The sequence below is a fragment of the Phoca vitulina genome, unplaced genomic scaffold, assembly GCF_004348235.1.
Source record: "Phoca vitulina isolate PV1807 unplaced genomic scaffold, GSC_HSeal_1.0 scaffold14, whole genome shotgun sequence".
In the NCBI taxonomy this organism is placed as follows: Eukaryota; Metazoa; Chordata; class Mammalia; order Carnivora; family Phocidae; genus Phoca; species Phoca vitulina.
The window spans coordinates 25,097,645-25,116,113 of NW_022589717.1; the positions used below are offsets into that span (position 1 = coordinate 25,097,645).

Sequence of the window (18,469 nt, forward strand, 5' to 3'; positions counted from 1 at the left end):
CTCCAATTTTACCCTTTTGGAACTGCTGTACAGAATGTGATTCTAACAAGTGTGATTTTCATTTGAATTTCTCTAATCATGCTGAGAATCTTTTTGTGTACATTTTTCACCATTTGTATATGTCTAGGTCTTTTGCCCATTTCTTCATTATTATTTTTCTTTTTATTTTCTATTTGTAGGAATTCTTTGTATATTCTGGATAAAAGTACTTTCTCAACTCTATATATGTACTCCTAGTAAGTTTTCTATTTAATGTCTTAATAGTGTCTTTTGATGAGTAGAAGTTTTACATTTAAATGAAGTGTAACTTATCATTTTTTTCTTCTTTGGTTATTGGTTTCTTCATGCTCCCTAAGAAATATTTGCCTACGCCAATACTGTGAAGGCATTTGCCTATGTCTTCTTTTCAAAAGATTTATAGATAGAGATTTTGTGTTTAGATCTATATAAGCTTTGCGCAGTGGCAGTATCGTAGCCAATGAGGTTTATCCGAGGCGCGATTATTGCTAATAGATCTATAAACCTTCTTGAATAAATTTTTGGTGATGGTGGGAGGTAATATTTGTGTTTCGTTGTTTTTCCATATAATTTATCTATTTTTAAAGCACTATCTATTAAAAAGATTTTTCTATTCCCACTGGCACCTTGATAGAGAAATAATTTACTGTGTAAGTGTGGACCTCTGTTCAGAGAACCATCTTTTCAATTCCACTAATCTCTTAGCCCACCTGTATGTCAATACCAACCTGTCTCAATTGCTATAGCTTTAGAATAAGTATGATAGTTTGAATCCTTCAACTTTGCTATTCTTCTTCAACTTTGTCTTGACTATTATAGCATCTTTGCATTTTGATATACATTTTAGAACTGGCATATCAATTTCTTCTAATTAAAAAAAAGGCCTGCTGGGAATTTGGTTGGAATTTTTTAAAAATAAGAAATGAGTAGTGAATTTTGTCAAATTTTTTTCCAAGTCTATTTGAGGTGACTGCATTTTTCCTTCTATTTTTTAAATATGGCAAATTACACTGATTATTTTTCAAACCTTGCCTTTCTGGGATTAACCTCACTTGGTCATGATGTATTACCCTTTTATATAGTACTGGAATCAATTTGCTGATAATTTGTTTATCAATATTCTGAAGAGATATTGACCTGTAAATTTTTTTTCATGTGATGTTTTTGTCAGGTTTTGGTATCACAATTAGTCTGGCCTCATAAAACCAGTTGGGAAATTATTCCCGTTCCGTTATTTTCTGAAAGAATTTATATAAGATTGGTATTATTTCTTGCTTACAGATTTAATAAAATCCACAAATTAAACCATTTGTGTCTGGATTTTGGGGAGAAAGGGGTAAAACTTTTTATTACACTTTCAGTTTCTTTAGTAGATACAGGGATATTTAAATCTCTCTTACTGATATGTTAATTTTAGTAATTTCTATTTTTTCAGGAGATATTTCTGTTTTATCTAAGTTGTAGAGTTTATTAGCATAATATTGTTCACCATATTTCCTCATTACATTTTCATGTCTGTAGGATTAATAGCCCCTCTCTCCTTCTTTAATACCTTATATTTTCATTTTCATTGATTTCTTTTTTTAATTTTATTATGTTATGTTAATCACCATACAGTACAACATTAGTTTTTGATGTAGTGTTCCATGATTTTCATTGATTTCTTATGTTCACTATCTCCTTCTTTACTTCTTTTATTGGCTTCTTTAGATGGAAATTTACATAATTTTACACCATTCTTCTTTTCCAAAGTAGACCTCTAAAGTTATGTGTTTCTTTCTAAGCACTGCTTGAGCTGTAGCTCACAAATTTTGATAAGTTTATTTTAGTTATTCTACTCAAAACATCTAATTTCTATTATGCTTTAAGTACGAAGTGTGTGGTTAATTTTCAAATAGTAGGGGCTTGCTTAGAAATATTAATATTACTGATATGTAATTTAATTCCACTCTTGTCAGAAAATATATTCTTTTATGATTTTAATACTTTTAATTAATTGAGACTAGTTTTGTCAGTCAGCATATGAGCTACCTTGGTGAATCTTTCTTGAGCACTTAAAAATAATGTGTGTTCTTTGGTTGTTGTGTAGGGCGTTCTGTGAATGTCAAGGTGGTTTACCGTGTTATTCAAATCTTCTGTATCTTCACTGATTTTTATCTACCTGTTCTATCAATTTTTGAGAGAGGGGTGTCAAAATTCCCAACAATGATTGTGTATTTATCTATTTCTCTCTCCCTTTAGTTTTGTCATGTTTTTTTCATGTATTTTGAAGCTTTTATATTTAGTGTATACACATATATGAGTTTATGTCTTCCTGAGGAGGTGACCTTTTATCATTTTGAAATGCCTCTCTTTATTTCTAGTAGCAGTCTTCGTCTTGATGCCTGTTATCCTTCTACACACACCATCTTTCTTATTCTTAACTGTTTGCATTGTATCCCTTTTCCAGTTTCCTCAGTCTCAAGCTCAGGCTTAGTCCTAGCTCAGGCTGCCATAACAAAATACCGTAGATTAGGTGACTTAAACAACAGAAATATAGTTTCCCTCACTTTTGGAGGCTGGAAGTCCAAGATCAAGGTCCAGCTGGATTGGTTTGTAGTGAAAACTCTCTTCCTGGCTTGTAAATGCCACCTGCTTGCTATTGTCTTGTCAAGACACAGAGTGAGTCTCTGGTGCCCCTTCATTTTTTTAAAAGGACATCCAGTTCTATTTGACCAGTGTTCCACTATTGTGACCTAATTTAACCTTAATCACCTCTTTAAAGAAACTCTCTCCAATATAGTCATATGGTAGAAGAGAGCTTCAACAAATATACTTAGGGGAGAAACACAATTTAGCCCAGGGCACTAACCTTTTACTTTCAACCTATTTATTTCTCCATATTTAAAGTGTGTTGCTTGTATATAGCATGTAATTCATCTTGATTTTTAGGCAGCTTGACAATCTTTGCTTTTTAATTGGACTGTTTAGTCTGTTTATATTTAATAAAATCATTGTTATGGCTAGATTTAATTCTGCTGTATTCTTATTTGTTTTCTAGTTTTCTGATCTGTTTTCTATTTTCTTCCTATCCTGCATTTTTTTTTCTTAGTCAAAAATTATTTAGTGTTCCATTTTGAATTTTTTTTTTTTTGCTTTCTAGCTATACTACTTTGTATTTTTTAGTGATTGCTCTGGGGTACAATCTGCATTCTTACAATTTTCCCAGAGCTAATATTGTGATTCTAACATTCACTTAAAATGTATGAATCTTTCAAAATATAATTCCATTTGCTTTTTCCCAACCTTCAGGTTAGTGTTGTTATATATTTAACCACTACATTTATTATAAATTCCATAAGACAATATTATTTATTTATTTGCTCTAAAAAGGAGGTCAGCAAATATTTTTATTTAAGGACAAAATAGTAAATATTTTAGGTTTTAAAAGCCACATATGGTCTCTGTCATTTGTTCTTGTTGGTGGTGGTGGTGGTGGTGGTGACGGTGGTGGTGGTATTGGTAGTGGTGGTTCATACTTTTTGTTTTCACAATCCTTTGAAAATATAAAAAACATTCTTAGCTGTCAGACCAAACAAAAACAGGCTATGAACAGGATTTAGCCCAGGGGCCATGAAGTTTTCCTGCTTCTACTCCAAAAAGTCAGTTGTTTTTTAAAGAAATAAATGTAAGGAAGAAAAAGATAGGTTTTTATATTAATCATTCTCAATGCTTTTTTTTTTCCTTCCTGCAAATGTGAATTTAAGCTGGCATCATTTTCCTTCAGCTTGAATAACTTTCTTTAACATTTCTTGTAACGCAGGTTTCATGAATTCTCTCTGCCTTTAGTCATCTGAAAATGTCTTCTATTTTACCTCATTTTCAAAGGATATATTACTGGATAGGGAAATCTGCTTGTCATTTTCCTTTCTTTTCCTCCTTTCTATCTTTCAAGGGTTAGTTCAAATCTATTGTCACACATGGTTCTGATAAGAAATCAGGCATAATTGTTCACCTTTATGTATTGTTTTCATTTCTCTGTGGCTCTTTGTGGTATATAGAATTTTAAAATACATCCTTCCCCACCCCACCCAAGATTATAATTCTTGAGAAGATATCATGCCCTGATTATGTTACATTATCTATAAAAAGGGATTTGCAGATGTAATTAGGTTACTAATCAGTTGACTTTAAGTTAGTAAAAGGAAGATTATATGGATGGACCTATTGTAAACATGGGAGCCCTTAAAAAGCAGAGTTTTCTCCAGTTGGGATTGGAAGAGGAAGTCCAAGAGATTCAGTGTGAGAAGGATTTTATGTGTCATTTCTGGTACTGACTATGTAAGGGACCACAGGAGAAGGAATGCAAGTGACTTCTAGGAGCAAAGAGTAGCCTCTGGCCAACAGCCCAAGAGGAAAGAAGGACCTTAGACCTACAACCACAAGGAACCGGATTCTGCCAACAACCTGAATTAACTTGGAGTGGATACTGCTCCAGAGCTTCCAGATAAGAACCCAGTCCAGGCAATAGCTTGATTTCAAACTTGTGAGATCCTGAGCAGAGTATGCAGTTGAGACCACACAGGTTTTGACCCAAAGAACTGTGAGATAATAAGTGCATATTGTTTTAAGCCTCTATGTTTGTGGTGATTTGTTACACAGCAGTAGAAAACTAACACACTCTTATCAAAATTTGTCTATATTATTGTTAGTTTTCAGAAGTTGGACTGTGATATACTTAAGCATGGTTTTGTAGTATTTTCTTGTTTGGGGTTCACTGAACTTTTTGAATCTATGTTTATGGTTTTCATGAAATTTGGGAAATTTTCAGACATTATTTCTTTTAAAAAAACTTTTCCACCAGACCCCCTCTCCTCCCCTTTGAGACTCCAATTGTGTGCACACTTGACAGTTTGACATATCACAGATCCCTAAAGCTCTTCTCTTTTCTTTTCTTTTTTTATTCTTTTTCCTCTTTGTTTTTCAAATTTTATTATTTTTATTAATTTTCCTTCAAGTTCGCTAACCATTTCTTCTGTCACCTCTAATCTGTTAATCCCATTCATTGACATTTTCATTTCAGATATTGTATTTTAAAGTTGTTTTTTTTTTAATGTGTTCCATTTCTCTGCTGAAATTACCTGTTTACTCATTATGTCCATCATTCTTCTTTAAGTCCTTGCACATATTTATTAAAGTCGTTATCTTCTAATTTCTGAGCCATTTATAGTCTACTTGATTGACTTTTCCTTGATTGTGAGTTTCACTTTTCTTCTTTTTTTTTTTTAGCATAACAGTAATTTTTTTTTTCTTTTTTGAAGTTTTATTGTTATAACTGTGATACAAAAAGTTACACACATGTAGTGTATGCATCTTGATAAGTTTGGACATATACATACACTCATGTTACCATCACCACAATCAAGGTACTAAATATATCCATCACCTACAAAAACTTCCTTGTGTTCTTTTGTGTTCTGTGTATGTGTGTGTTAAGAACACTTAACATTATATCTATCTTCTTAGTATATTTTTGAAGTGTACAATATTGTTGTTATCTATTAGTACAGAGATCTCTAGAACTTATTCATCTTGAATAACTGAAACTTTATACACATTGAACAACAATTCACCATTTTCCCATCTTCCCACAGCCTAACCCAAATGTCCATTGATAGATGACTAGATACAGGAAATGTGTTATATACATACAATGGAATAGTATTCGGCCTTTAAAAAGAAGGAAATCCTGTCATTTGTGACAAAATCGGTGAACCTAGTGACACTATGCTAACTGAAATAAGTCAGTCCCAGGACAAATATGGCATGATTCCATGTATATGAGGTACCTAAAATAGTCAAACTCATAGAAGCAGGAAATATATAGTAACATATTTTTTTCCAGAATATTATGAAGGATACATTATAGGGAGTCTACATTATGCTGTCTTTTTAAAGAATGTTGAATTTTGGGACGCCTGGGTGGCTCAGTCGTTAAGCGTCTGCCTTCGGCTCAGGTCATGATCCCAGGGTCCTGGGATCGAGCCCCGCATCGGGCTCCCTGCTCGGCAGGAAGCCTGCTTCTCCCTCTCCCACTCCCCCTGCTTGTGTTCTCTCTCTCGCTGTGTCTCTCTCTGTCAAATAAATAAATAAAATCTTTAAAAAAAAAAAATAAAGAATGTTGAATTTTGTTCCAGTAGGCACTTAAATTACTGCCATGTATATAACAATATATGTTTATGTAACTATAACTGTAGTTAATAACACTGTGTTCCTGATTTGAAAGTTGCTAAGAGAGTAGACCTTAAAAGTTTTCTTCACAAGAAAAAAAGTGTGACTCTGTGAGGTGATGGGTGTTAACTAAACTTATTGTGGTAATCATTTTCCAATATATACATATATAAAATCATTATATTATATACCCAAAACATAAAATGTTACATGTCCATTATATCTCAATTAAACTTAAAAAAGTTTTAAAAAAAAGATGACTACTGGATCATTTAAAGCCTCTCAGGCTTGGTTTTATTGCCTGTTTGGGTAGGATTCTTTAGAATTGTCCTTAACCCTAGAACATGGCCCTTACTCAAGGGTGTAGTTCTTACGGTCTTACCGGGTCTAAAATGAATGACCAAGGGCTCAGTGTAGCTCCTCTGTTCTGGCTGGACTGGAACACCAGTGTGTCCTAAACTCACACTACCCAGCATCTATTCCATCTATTATACCTCTGCTGTCTCCACTCAGCTCTCCTGCCTCATGGAATCTACTCTCTACCGGGCCTCAGTTTGTCTGGATTTATGCATGCACAGCCAAGACTTTGGCCAAAGACCCACAGTGAAGCCCCATGTGCATTGGGGCCTCCTTCCCTGCAGCTCCCTGCATTCTGGTACTCTGCCTCACACATGCCCCCCACAGTGGCACTTTAGTAGCTCTGAACTCTGAACTTTGCCACACCTTCTTTCTTTGGACAATTCCTCCAGAAATTATTCCCAGGCAAAAAGCCAAGACAAATATGGGGCTTGACTCCTACAGTTTCCTTCTATAAAGGATTACAGTCTTGGGCTGCCTACTATCTAATCCCTAAAAAAAGTTGTTTGATGCAGTTTTTCGAGTTGTATTGTTGTTTATGGTGGGAAGCTATGTCTAGTACTAGTTACTCCATCGTGCCTAGAAGCAGAAGTTGCTGTATTTATTTTAGTAATCTTTCAGACCCCATCAGAATATTGACATTCTTTTCCCTATAAACTGGGAGTATCCAAACTGTAACTCCTGAAGTTATAGATCTATTAAAAGGAGTCTATAAGTAAAGATGTAGCAAGAATCATCTATTGACTGAATAAATAAAACTTCTTACCCTGTTTGTCAGGTTTCTCTACTATAAAGTTACTCTTTTTTCCCCCTTTTCATATTATACTTTCTGGAAGCTCACATTTACGGAGTGGGAGTCACCTCACTGGGAGCAGTCTATCTACATAAATTATTTAGAATTCTGCATGGGAGATTTGTCTTTTCTTCCCCATTTATTACTACCTCCAATCATTGGTGCTCAGTCAGGTATTAGTTACTCCTATTTAGCAGATACATCATGTAGACAAAGCGGCATTAGGCATATACTTATATGTTGGTTTGAGTCCTAGCTCTCCCACATGATTGTTCTGTGATTTATGTAATTTCTTTCATATGTGAAGTGGAAATAACAATATTCACTCTATAGTGTGATACACTATATCATAAAGTTAAGGAAGAAATGTAGGAAGCACTTTAAAAAGAATCTTACATATTTGTCTACCTGAATCCCTTCTAGGTAATGAGGAAGTGGGATGGTTTAAAGAAATGGTATCTAAGAAAGGATAGTGAGAGCTACATACCAGAAAATATTCAGATAAAGAGTAACAGATTAAATTATTGAGATGTGTGCATGTGTGTGGGTATGTGTGGGTATGTGAGTGATGTCTGTAACAAACGTTTATACTGTTAGAAAAATTTAGATCATTTATTCAATTCAATTTTTACTTTTCAAATTTTTGGCATTACCCACAATTGAAGCCAGATAGATAATTAGTCCTCTTCCTTCATTTAGTATCAACTATAAACTTGAAGATAATTATTAATTTATCCCTTAGTTCTGTCATCTGTAAGATAAAGCAAGTACTATTTCTTTTAACATTTCACCATATACTTTATATTGAAATTATTTAATAAATATTCCTAAAACACTTCCAAGTTTTATAAATCCCTCTAACTATTTAAAGTCTGAAATTAGCATACTTTTTTCATAAAAGTCTAATAAAAAGAAGTTGTGTTCATTGAACATAGTATATATAATTGGGATTTAAGGAAGATTGTCAGCAACTGAAATAAATTTTGTTCTGAGAATAGAGAATTATTATCAGCCCAACAGTGTTGATCTATCTGTTTTGATTAAAATAGAAAATGGGATGAGAAATTAAGATGTTCTAAATTCTCTTTTTAAAGGACAATAAAATTTTTGAATAATTATATATCCCTGAGAGTTATCCTGGGAAAGAGAGAAAAACACATGACTAAAGGGTAAAGAGACCATGTCTTCCCTTTCGCCCCATGCAGACCTGAGCATGAGAGGTTCCTGCTTTAGGCCACCACATTTCCAAGTCCCCAGCTCAGGCCTTCCTCTGTCTACACACCACTATGACAAGTAGTCTGCAGTGCCCAGTCAGAAGCAGCACTCACCACACCTACCACCACCACAAGACCATATTCTGGTTATCTGGGGTTTTGAAATCCTAGCAGCAGGATGAGTAACAGCTATGAGCCAGCTGCCTTGGCCTGAGCAGGCCGCTTTCCTGGATCTATGAGCCCAAAGACAGGTTATGTCAGCAAGTGCATCCCCAGGGCTTAGAGCTGGCCGAGGGTGTATGGGGAGTATAGATGAGCCTCATTCATGCCTGGACATACAGACTGGATTGTCCACAAGTAGGCTTTTGAGGCCTCTAGTGCTGTGGGATGAACTAGGAGTTAAAAAGAAAAATAATGATGGTGCGCTTTAGGCTAGGGGCTGGATGCCAGGGGCTGACTCTCTTCATGAACTCTGAGGAGTCTAAGAACTAAGAATGTGATTCAAACCTGACCTTGCAGGTCATGATGAGGTATGTTTGTCAAAACAGATGTATAGAACATATTTTATTTAACAGTTTGTGAGCTTGATTAATAACTTTTAAGTCTTTAGGTATATGACACATAGCTTCCATGTATACTCCTGCCTTGAGCCCACAGTATAGTAGGGACAGCCTAGAGGTGACCCAAACTTTAGTTCTGATCCTTCCAACCAGCCCACAAGTTTGAACAAAGGGCTTAAAATCTGTGGGTTCTACTTTTTGTATTTGTAAAAGAAAGTGGCTGACTTCGTTTCGATACTATTTCTGTCATTTATTAGCTATGTAACTTTGAGCACGTTGCACAAAACTCTGGGGCTAGGTCTTTTCATCTGACAGATTTAAGGTTTAGATCAGGTGACTATATGATCTATTTTAGGTCTATTCCACAAAGACTTATTTTTTTATTAGGCTAGTTGCAGACATTTTGTTAGAAGCAAGAAACATATTATTAGAGTAATGGCTAAGGTTGATAAAAGTTAACCTGCATTAAATTGAGTTCCTCCTTCTCTGCAGTGTCTCGTTGCTGGTTCATAGTCACCTGAGAGCTCCATTTTGTTTTAACTTAAGTTAAAATTACAATTGAATAATGTGGTTCAAGGTCAAAAATCAATTACATGGAAATGGCAGTTTCATGTTTTAAAAGTTCAGGCAGTATTTAACATCATGAATCTGTTGGATGACAGTTGATATAGATTAATCAGCAACCTGCTTTCTCTTTGATCATGACTCAAATCTGCTCCGGACAGGAGTGATAATAAGGAAATAATTATGAGCTGTTCCTTTGGAGTGGTGCACTTGGAGGGCCTTGGATAAAAAGCCTTTCTGAGTACTAAGTGGAGCCCTTGTTGTTATGTAGGAAAATCAGATTAATTGTCTCAATTCATGTCCAAGAGCACAAAGGGCAGCTCCTGGTCAGTCACATCAATTCTTCTCTGCCCTTTATTATACATCGATTCTCCCGTGAGGCAAAGGTTGATATGTTACCTTTTATTTTACAAGGCACGGGGAGGGCCAGTGATATTCTCTGGGCTGTACGGCGGGCTGCAAACTCCAGAGCTGTGTTTTCTGCCTGAAGTTTTCTTCTGAAACATTAGGGAGCCTACAGAAATACACAGACTTTAGTCTGAAAGGGTTAAGCTAATTGGGGCAGTAATGGCTAGGGGAGAAACAGGAGGAGTTCTCCATCTGTAGCCGGAAGGCCACAGGGATGGTCCCTAGTGAAACCTCATCTCCTCAGACTTCCTGTTTTCAAATTATTGGCATCAACTTCCAATTCTCTCTATACCATTTATCTCCCTGTAAAATGAGCTTTTATTTCCACTTCACAAAAAAAGTTGTGAGGCATAAACATGATTAATGGCAACCTTTCCTCTTAACTATTCCATTTACATAAAAATGATCAGATGTCTAATGAAGAGATAGCCTCCTCCTCCCATCTTGGACATCAAGAGAAAATATTATCAAGTTCATTCAACAAAAGTTTGACTATATTATACATTTGATGAATAAATACGATGGTGACTAGAAAGTCACAATAAACTCCATGATTTCTGTAGAGTATCTACAATTCTGATTTTAAAGAAGGGGAAAAATTATAATCTATATGCTACTGAAGGGCAATCCTTAAAATAAGACCTTATCACAACTCCAGAAACAAATATTGATAACTTTTATTGTACCAGAGGTAAACTGTCCACAAATCCATATTTAAAGCTAATGAGAATGTTGCTCACCTTGTTGCTCTGCCTGGGGTAGCAGGGGAGGGGAAGTAGACATGAATTCAATAGTGTTCATTTGAAGGTAAATTGAGAGGTTTTGCAGCCTACTCAAGTTTAATTAAAAATAAATGTGGAAAATTGTTTTAAAAGATTGTACACAGTGATTATCTCAAATTGCCATGGGAAATACAGAAATGCTTCATTAAAAAACACATTTAGACATTTTTTATATATAAACTCCATCATTTATATTCTAGCTTAGAAAAACCTCCCCACTTCTAAAAAAAATAAGCTGAAATATGTCATCATCATTTTTATGTATCTCAGAATATTATGTGTATGTGTTCAGATGATTTTCGGCATACATCGACATCATGAAAATCATTTTAAAGGGAAACTACAAACCTTGCAAAAATAAAACAAAAGCACTGGACAATTAAAGGATTACTGAAATATTCACAGAAGTGAAACCAGTAATAAAACTGCATCAAACCTAGGTAACCTCCCAAAATTAGGCTGGGTAAGTATCATGATGCTGCTTCACTGTGCAATTTCTTGGCATCAGGCAGAGGCTTTACCTCATCTCAATCCTAAACTGTATGCATATGCCATTTAAATATGTTGTATTTTTTCTTAATTGTGTGAAAAAAATGACATGACTGGAGCCATTTTAAAGTAAAATTGGAGTGGTCTCTGCAGAGATACTCCCTTAACAATCTTCGTTTAAACTGACCAAAACTTTTGGACTGGGCAAAATGGCAACTGTTTTAAGCAGAAGTCAGAGGGAGAATGGATATCATGATCACAAGACATGGTTGTGGATTTTCCGAAGATAGAATCAGTAGTCAACCCATGTAGAAACCAGAGTAGCCTAGTTTGTTAATACCCACAGAAAACTCTTTTTTCTTTTCTTCAACTCATGTAATTGCCCCTTTCCTCTTCCTCATAAAAACTTCCCGCTTTCACCCTACGAGTGAGATACTATGTGGGTTTCTACCTGAATCTGTGCTTCCCAAATTACCATTCTTGGATCCCAAATGAATGCTTATTTTCTTCTCATTGCAGCTCTTTATTTTCAGGTTAACCATTGAAAGATTTAGTTGATCAAGAAAGATCAATTTTACAGATGTTTTTGTCATTGAGTTGTGTCATAATATGGTAAAGGTCTCTCGACAAAGTCAGGCTTTCCTTAAAAGCCAAAAAGAAATGCCTAGTGATTTCTGCTTTCACCTTTCTAACTTTAAGAGACAAAAACATCTTCGATGTAGTTGAGTGGTTGAAGATGTGAGCAAGAGGTTACGGAGTGGACATGATGTGGAAAAGAAAGAAATAAATCAAAAATTATAAGACTGGTGGAGTAATTTGTTCCACAGTTTAAAGAATTTGAACTTACATTTTGTGGTTTCAGGAAGAAAGGATATTAGTATTATTAATAGTCATTAATAGTTTTATAGCCAAGCATGAATGATAGTGTAGGAAAATGTGGGCACTGTATAACTAAATTATTATTACTAATAACATATTGCTTTTTAAAATTGTGGTTTTTGTGACTATGACTTTTTATGAGCCATATTTTCTATAATTCTTCCTGGAAATTTCCAAAATTGCCACAGTACATGATGACCGTAATATGCATGAGCATAAAATTGAAAAATGGTGATCACTGAAAGAGATTTCATTCTTAGGTAGAACTATGTGCAGACAATTTGATCACTAGCAGAATGTCCTTGGAGAGTCAGCCTTTCCAAGCAATTATTATCTTTATATCAACATCTTTTGTTATGAATTAAGGGTTAATGGACCTCTGGAGATCAGCAATAGAAAATTTCAGAAACTAGCAAAATGCCTGTTTTCATTTTTCACCCTTAATAACTCTGTGGTCAGGGTTAAATTTGCCCTGGGTTATTGTCCACTTAGCTCAGATTCCGTAGGCAAGTGGTCTGTTTTGTGCAGTTTTCATGAGGTAAATCTTGCTTTCAAGTATTTACAGACAGTTAATACCTGCCAGGCCAAATTAACTGCATGGCTAACATCTTATATTACGTCTATGAACTCAAACTTTCTAAAGACTAAAGCCTAAACAGTAGAATTTGAAATCGAAGGACAGGTATCCCTCACTTTTCAGAAGTTCACATTACACCACTTGGCTTTTACAAAAGACCTACACTAGTGCCTGTTTTCGCTAACAGAAAGAAGTCCAAAGAGGGAGGAGGATTTTTCCTTTTACAAAGAAAGACGAAAAGTAAAAATGGCGTTCAGCATTGGATTTGCAGTGAGCCTTTATAGAAGCAGCGCGTAACAAGCAGCAACAGGGGCACCACCCAGCTCCTTCCCAGCCCCCCAGGACACTCAGCATCTCAGCATCAAGCCACCAAAGCTTTGAACTAGGAGCATCTGTGTTTTATCTTGATTTATTTTGTACATTCATTAGTGAGATGTGTCTTAAAGTATCAGAAAAGCCTAAGAGAGGTAATCTGGGGGGTCTGGGAATGCTCAAAATTTTCCATATAAATTAATGGTAGTTGCTTTACACCATTTCCACTTACAAAATCTTTCATAGGAAGATCTGGATATTGGGGGGGAAAACCTATCATTCCCTGCATTATCTATGGTAGAGGAGGACCCTGTTCAGGAAAGATGGGCTGTGCTTGGGGTGCTACTCTGAGCCAATCTCGTAAGTGCTGCTCCCCAGATGCAGTATACTATATTTTGGAAGGACAGCTGGAGGATGGGCATAAGAGAAGGGATTGTGAATAATCAGGAATACATCTTCCTCATGAAACATTTTGCTTTTTCCTTCAACAAATTCATTTATAAAACCTGCATTCTTGGGGCACCTGGGTGGCTCAGTCGTTAAGCGTCTGCCTTCGGCTCAGGTCATGATCCCAGGGTCCTGGGATCGAGCCCTGCATTAGGCTCCCTGCTCAGTGGAGAGCCTGTGTCTCCCTCTCCCACTCCCCCTGCTTCTGTTCCCTCTCTCACTGTCTCTCTCTCTGTCAAATAAATAAATAAAATCTTTAAAAAAACAAAAACAAAAACAAAACAAAAAAAACATGCATTCACTAAAAGGAATGTAAGCAAAGAAAATATTTAAAACTAGATGCCACTCAAAAACAGCATGACAAAACTACCCAAGGAAGATCTGAATAAACAACTTATCAGGGGTTCTTTATGAGGAAATATTCAAGCCATCAGGCAACATAGAGACCAGTATGTGCTTCCCAGCTCTTCCTGAATGAAAGTTCCAATGGTACACTATGTACCTACTTGATTGGGAAAGGTTAAAAAAAAAAAACTCTGACAATATCATGTACTGATGAGGATGTGGATCATTGAATTTCTCCCACTACTGGTGGAAGTATAAATAGGTAGAACTACATTTGAAAGTAGTTTGCCATTATTTACCAAAGTTGAAAGTACAAGGAACCTAAGACCAAAAAGTCCTACTAACAGGTAAATACGTCATAGAAATGCTTACAAACATGTTAAAAATATGTGCAGTGTTCACAGCAACACTATTTGTACCAGTCCCAGTTGGAAGACAACCTAAATGTCCATCAGCAGTAGAATGAATTAAAATGTGGTATTTTGTGTAAAATGGAATACCCTAAGCAACAAAATTAAAAATAAACTTGTAGGATATAAAATAATATAGATGAATCTTGCATACATAATATTAACCCCCAGAAAACAAGACTAAAAATTATACATCTACATGAGATTCCACTCATAAATTTCAAATCAGGCTAAACAAAATTATATTCTTTAGCGATACATAACAGAAGATAAATGTATGAGGGGAAAAAAAGGAAATGTGCATCATAAAAAGTCAAGGTGTTGGTTATCACTAGAGGAAACAAAGCAATAGTAATCCAAAGAGTGCCTATGGGCAGTTTCTGGGATGTTGGCAAAGGTCTATTTCTTAAACTAGGTGGTAGTATATGGAGATCCACATTATAATTATTCAACTTTAAAATTTGTTTTATGCATTTTTCTGAATGTGTATTATTTTTCTCAGTGAAAAAGAAAAGAATTAGAAAAAAGACTTTATGGTATGACTTAATGCCTTTTGAGGAGGCACTTGGTTCCCAGAATTTAAAACACAACTACAGTGATATATAAGTCAAAAAAGTTATTGCATAGGATTTTTTTTAACTAAACTTTTATTTTGAGACATGTGCATTCACGTGCAGTTATAAGAATAAACGCAGAGAGAGTCCAGGTACAGGCATACGTCCTTCTATTGCACTTTGCTTTACTGCACTTCTCCGACAGTGCATTTTTTTGCAAATTGAAAGTTTGTGGAAACTATGTATTGAGCAAATCAGTTGACATCCTTTTTCCAACAGCGTTTGCTTATTTCAAGTCTCTGTCACGTTTTGGTAATTCTTACAATATTTCAAACTTTTTCATTATACTATATGTGTTATGGTGGTCTTTGTCAGTGATTAGGACTTGCTAAAAGCTCAAATGATGGCTAGCAATCTTTAGAAATGAAGTTTTATTTTATTTTTTTAAAGATTTTATTTATTTATTTATTTGTCAGAGAGAGCGAGCACAAGCAGGGGGAGCAGCAGGCAGAGGGAGAAGCAGGCTCCCTGCTGACCAAGGAGCCTATGATGGGATCATGACCTAAGCCAAAGGAAGACACTTAAATGACTGAGCCACTCAGGTGTCCCTGAAGTTTTTTTTTTTTTTTAATGAAGGTACATACATTGTTCTTTTGAACATGATGCTATTGAATTTAATAGGCTATAGTACTGTGTAAACATAACTTTCATATGCACTGGAAAACCAAAAAAATTCATTTGATTTGCTTTATTGTGATACTCCCTTATTGTGCTGGTCTAGAACCAAACCTGCAATATCTTCAAGGTATGCCTGTACCTGACTCAGTTTCTCCCAAGGTAACATCTTGCGAGAGTATAGTACAATATCACAACCAGGATATTGACATTTATACAGTCAAAATACTGAGTATTTCCATTACCATAACGATCCCTCACATTGCTCTTTTATAGACAAAGCCATGTTCTTCAGCTCCCGCTCCCTCCTAACCTTTGGGAACCATTAATCTGTTTTTTACCTACATCTTAAGGTGAGAGCTTAGATAATTAATTGTACACCTTTCTTTTCTAATATAAACATTTAAAGCTATAAATTTATTTCTAGGAAGTATTCTGTGTCTCACAAATTTGACAAGTTGCATTTTCATTACTATTCAGGTAAAAATGCTTTCCTTGAAATATTTTTGACCTATACATTATTTAGGAATAAATAATTTAATTTCAAGTAGATGGAAATATTCTAGATATCTTCTCATTACTGATATCTAGTTGTAGTTAGGTATCATACTGTGTATGATTTTAATCCTTTGAAAATTACTGAGATTTCCTTTCTGACTCAGCATATGGTCTGTTCCAGTGAATGTTTCATGCACAGTTAAGAAGAATTATATCAACTTGCATGATAATGTTTAAGTTTAAATATTTACTAATTTTTGTCTGCGTGTCCTATTGTTTTCAGAAAGAGGGGTATTAAAGAAACAATTGTTTGTGGATTTGTTTGTTAAGTTCTGCCAGTTTTTACTTCATGTATTTTTTAGAGCTTTGTTTTTAAGTGCATGTGTCTGTATTATTGTTACCTCTTCTTGGTGAATTGATATTTTATTTTTATGAAATATTCCTTTTGTCTCAAGTAATACTCAGAAAACTCTTGAAATTCACTTTATCTGATATTAACATAGCCACAACGGCTTTATTTTTCTTCGATTGATTAATTTCAATTTAATTTTTAAATTCCAATACAAAGACAATTGATAGACTGAGTGTAAAAGCAAGACCAAACAATTTGCTTTTTATGAGAAATTAATTTTTACTATGAAGATGTAGATAGGTTAAAATTAAAAGGGTAGAAAAAGATTATACCATGAAAACATTAAGCCTAGGAAAGCTTAGTATGACTTCAGTGAGAGAAATAAATTTCTGTCTCAGGTAAAAGACTGAGTTGATATAGCGCCTCTGTCCAAATATTTACCAGTGGCCTAGGCTGGTTCTAATTCATTGCTTTGCTATCCTCGGGGTATTACACTCATCTTCTTAATTTAAAATTACTCAGCTCCATCCGTATGCCAACAGGAAAGGGAGAGGGGGAAGGCCATCTTCCCTCTCTTTAAGGGCAGGATAGAGTTTTCACACATCACTGGCACTTAGTCATATGATTGTCAATAAAAGGGTTTCAAGATAAAGCTGAAGAAACTCTCCAAAATGTGATAAAAAACAAGGCTCTGTATAATAGAAAACATTAAATCATAAATATTAGGAGCTTTGGAAAATTAAGAGAAGGGAAGAAATTTATCAAATATATACATTTCTCAGACTGAAGGATATGCATTTCTAGATTAAGAAGGAATTTCGTAATTGTTGACAAAGAGAAAACTCTAACATTCTACAGAGAAAAACTGGTCTCGGGCGCCTGGGTGGCTCAGTTGGTTAAGCGACTGCCTTCGGCTCAGGTCATGATCCTGGAGTCCCTGGATCGAGTCCTGCATCGGGCTCCCTGCTCGGCAGGGAGTCTGCTTCTCCCTCTGACCCTCCCCCCTCTCATGTACTCGCTCTCTCTCATTCTCTCTCTCTCAAATAAATAAATAAAATCTTTAAAAAAAAAAAAAACTGGTCTCACAAAATAGATTGGGAATACGAATGACAGGGTTTCTCATAGCAACAATGGAAGCTAGACAGAAAAAAACATTCCTTTAAATTTTGATTAGGAATGTTTTCCAACCTGAAGTTCTATTTCCAATGAAAGATCAACAGTATCTGAGCAGAGAGTAAAGTATTTTCAAACACAGGAGTGCTTTTTGTTTTGTTTTGTTTTGTTTTGTTTTGTTTTGTTTTTTGTTTTGAGAGGGAGAGCCCGAGTGCCAGGCTGGGTGAGGGGTAGAGGGAGAGGGAGAGAGAGAATCTTAAGCAGGCTCCATGCCCAGCACGGGGCTCAATCTCAGGACACTAAGATCCTGACCTGAGCCAAAATCAAGAGTCAGATGCTTAACCAACTGAACCACACTTGCACCCCAAACATGGGAGTTTTTAAAAAATATTATCTTACATACATTTCTCAGGAAGCACCTGAAGAATGTGCTTCACCAAAACTAGGAGGTAATCTGTGAAAAATCAAATCCATGAATCCAGGAATTACAGATTCCATAGAGAGGAGAGATAAAGGGATGATCAAGAGTGGAAAAAAAAAGTCAAGAGAATAATCATTTGTCTATAAAAGGGAGCTGAATACTCCAGGAGGAGAATTTCCAAGAAGAAATTAAAACTGTATTGGGAGGGGATTTTACCCATCTGGCAGTTTGGTGATGAATTAGTGATAAGTATATGGAATGCTAAGACATAAAAAATGAGATGATAAAAATTATATGAAAAATATACAATAATAGTATTCTACATAGCTCAGTATGAATATGTATACAATAATAAACTTAAAAACGGACTTAAACAAAAGTTACGAGATAATTGTTTGTGGGAGGGGAGCAGAAAGACCCTAGAGAGCTAAATCTTCATCTTCTACAGCAGAAAGTCAATAGACAATATCTGAAAATGAAAAAAGTATCAA

General features: G+C 35.3%; 1 pseudogene; it reads left to right on the top strand.

The window, feature by feature from the left end:
• Positions 1-449: 449 nt before the first annotated feature.
• On the top strand, positions 450-558 carry LOC116637643 (annotated as a pseudogene).
• The last annotated feature ends 17,911 nt before the right edge of the window (positions 559-18,469 follow it).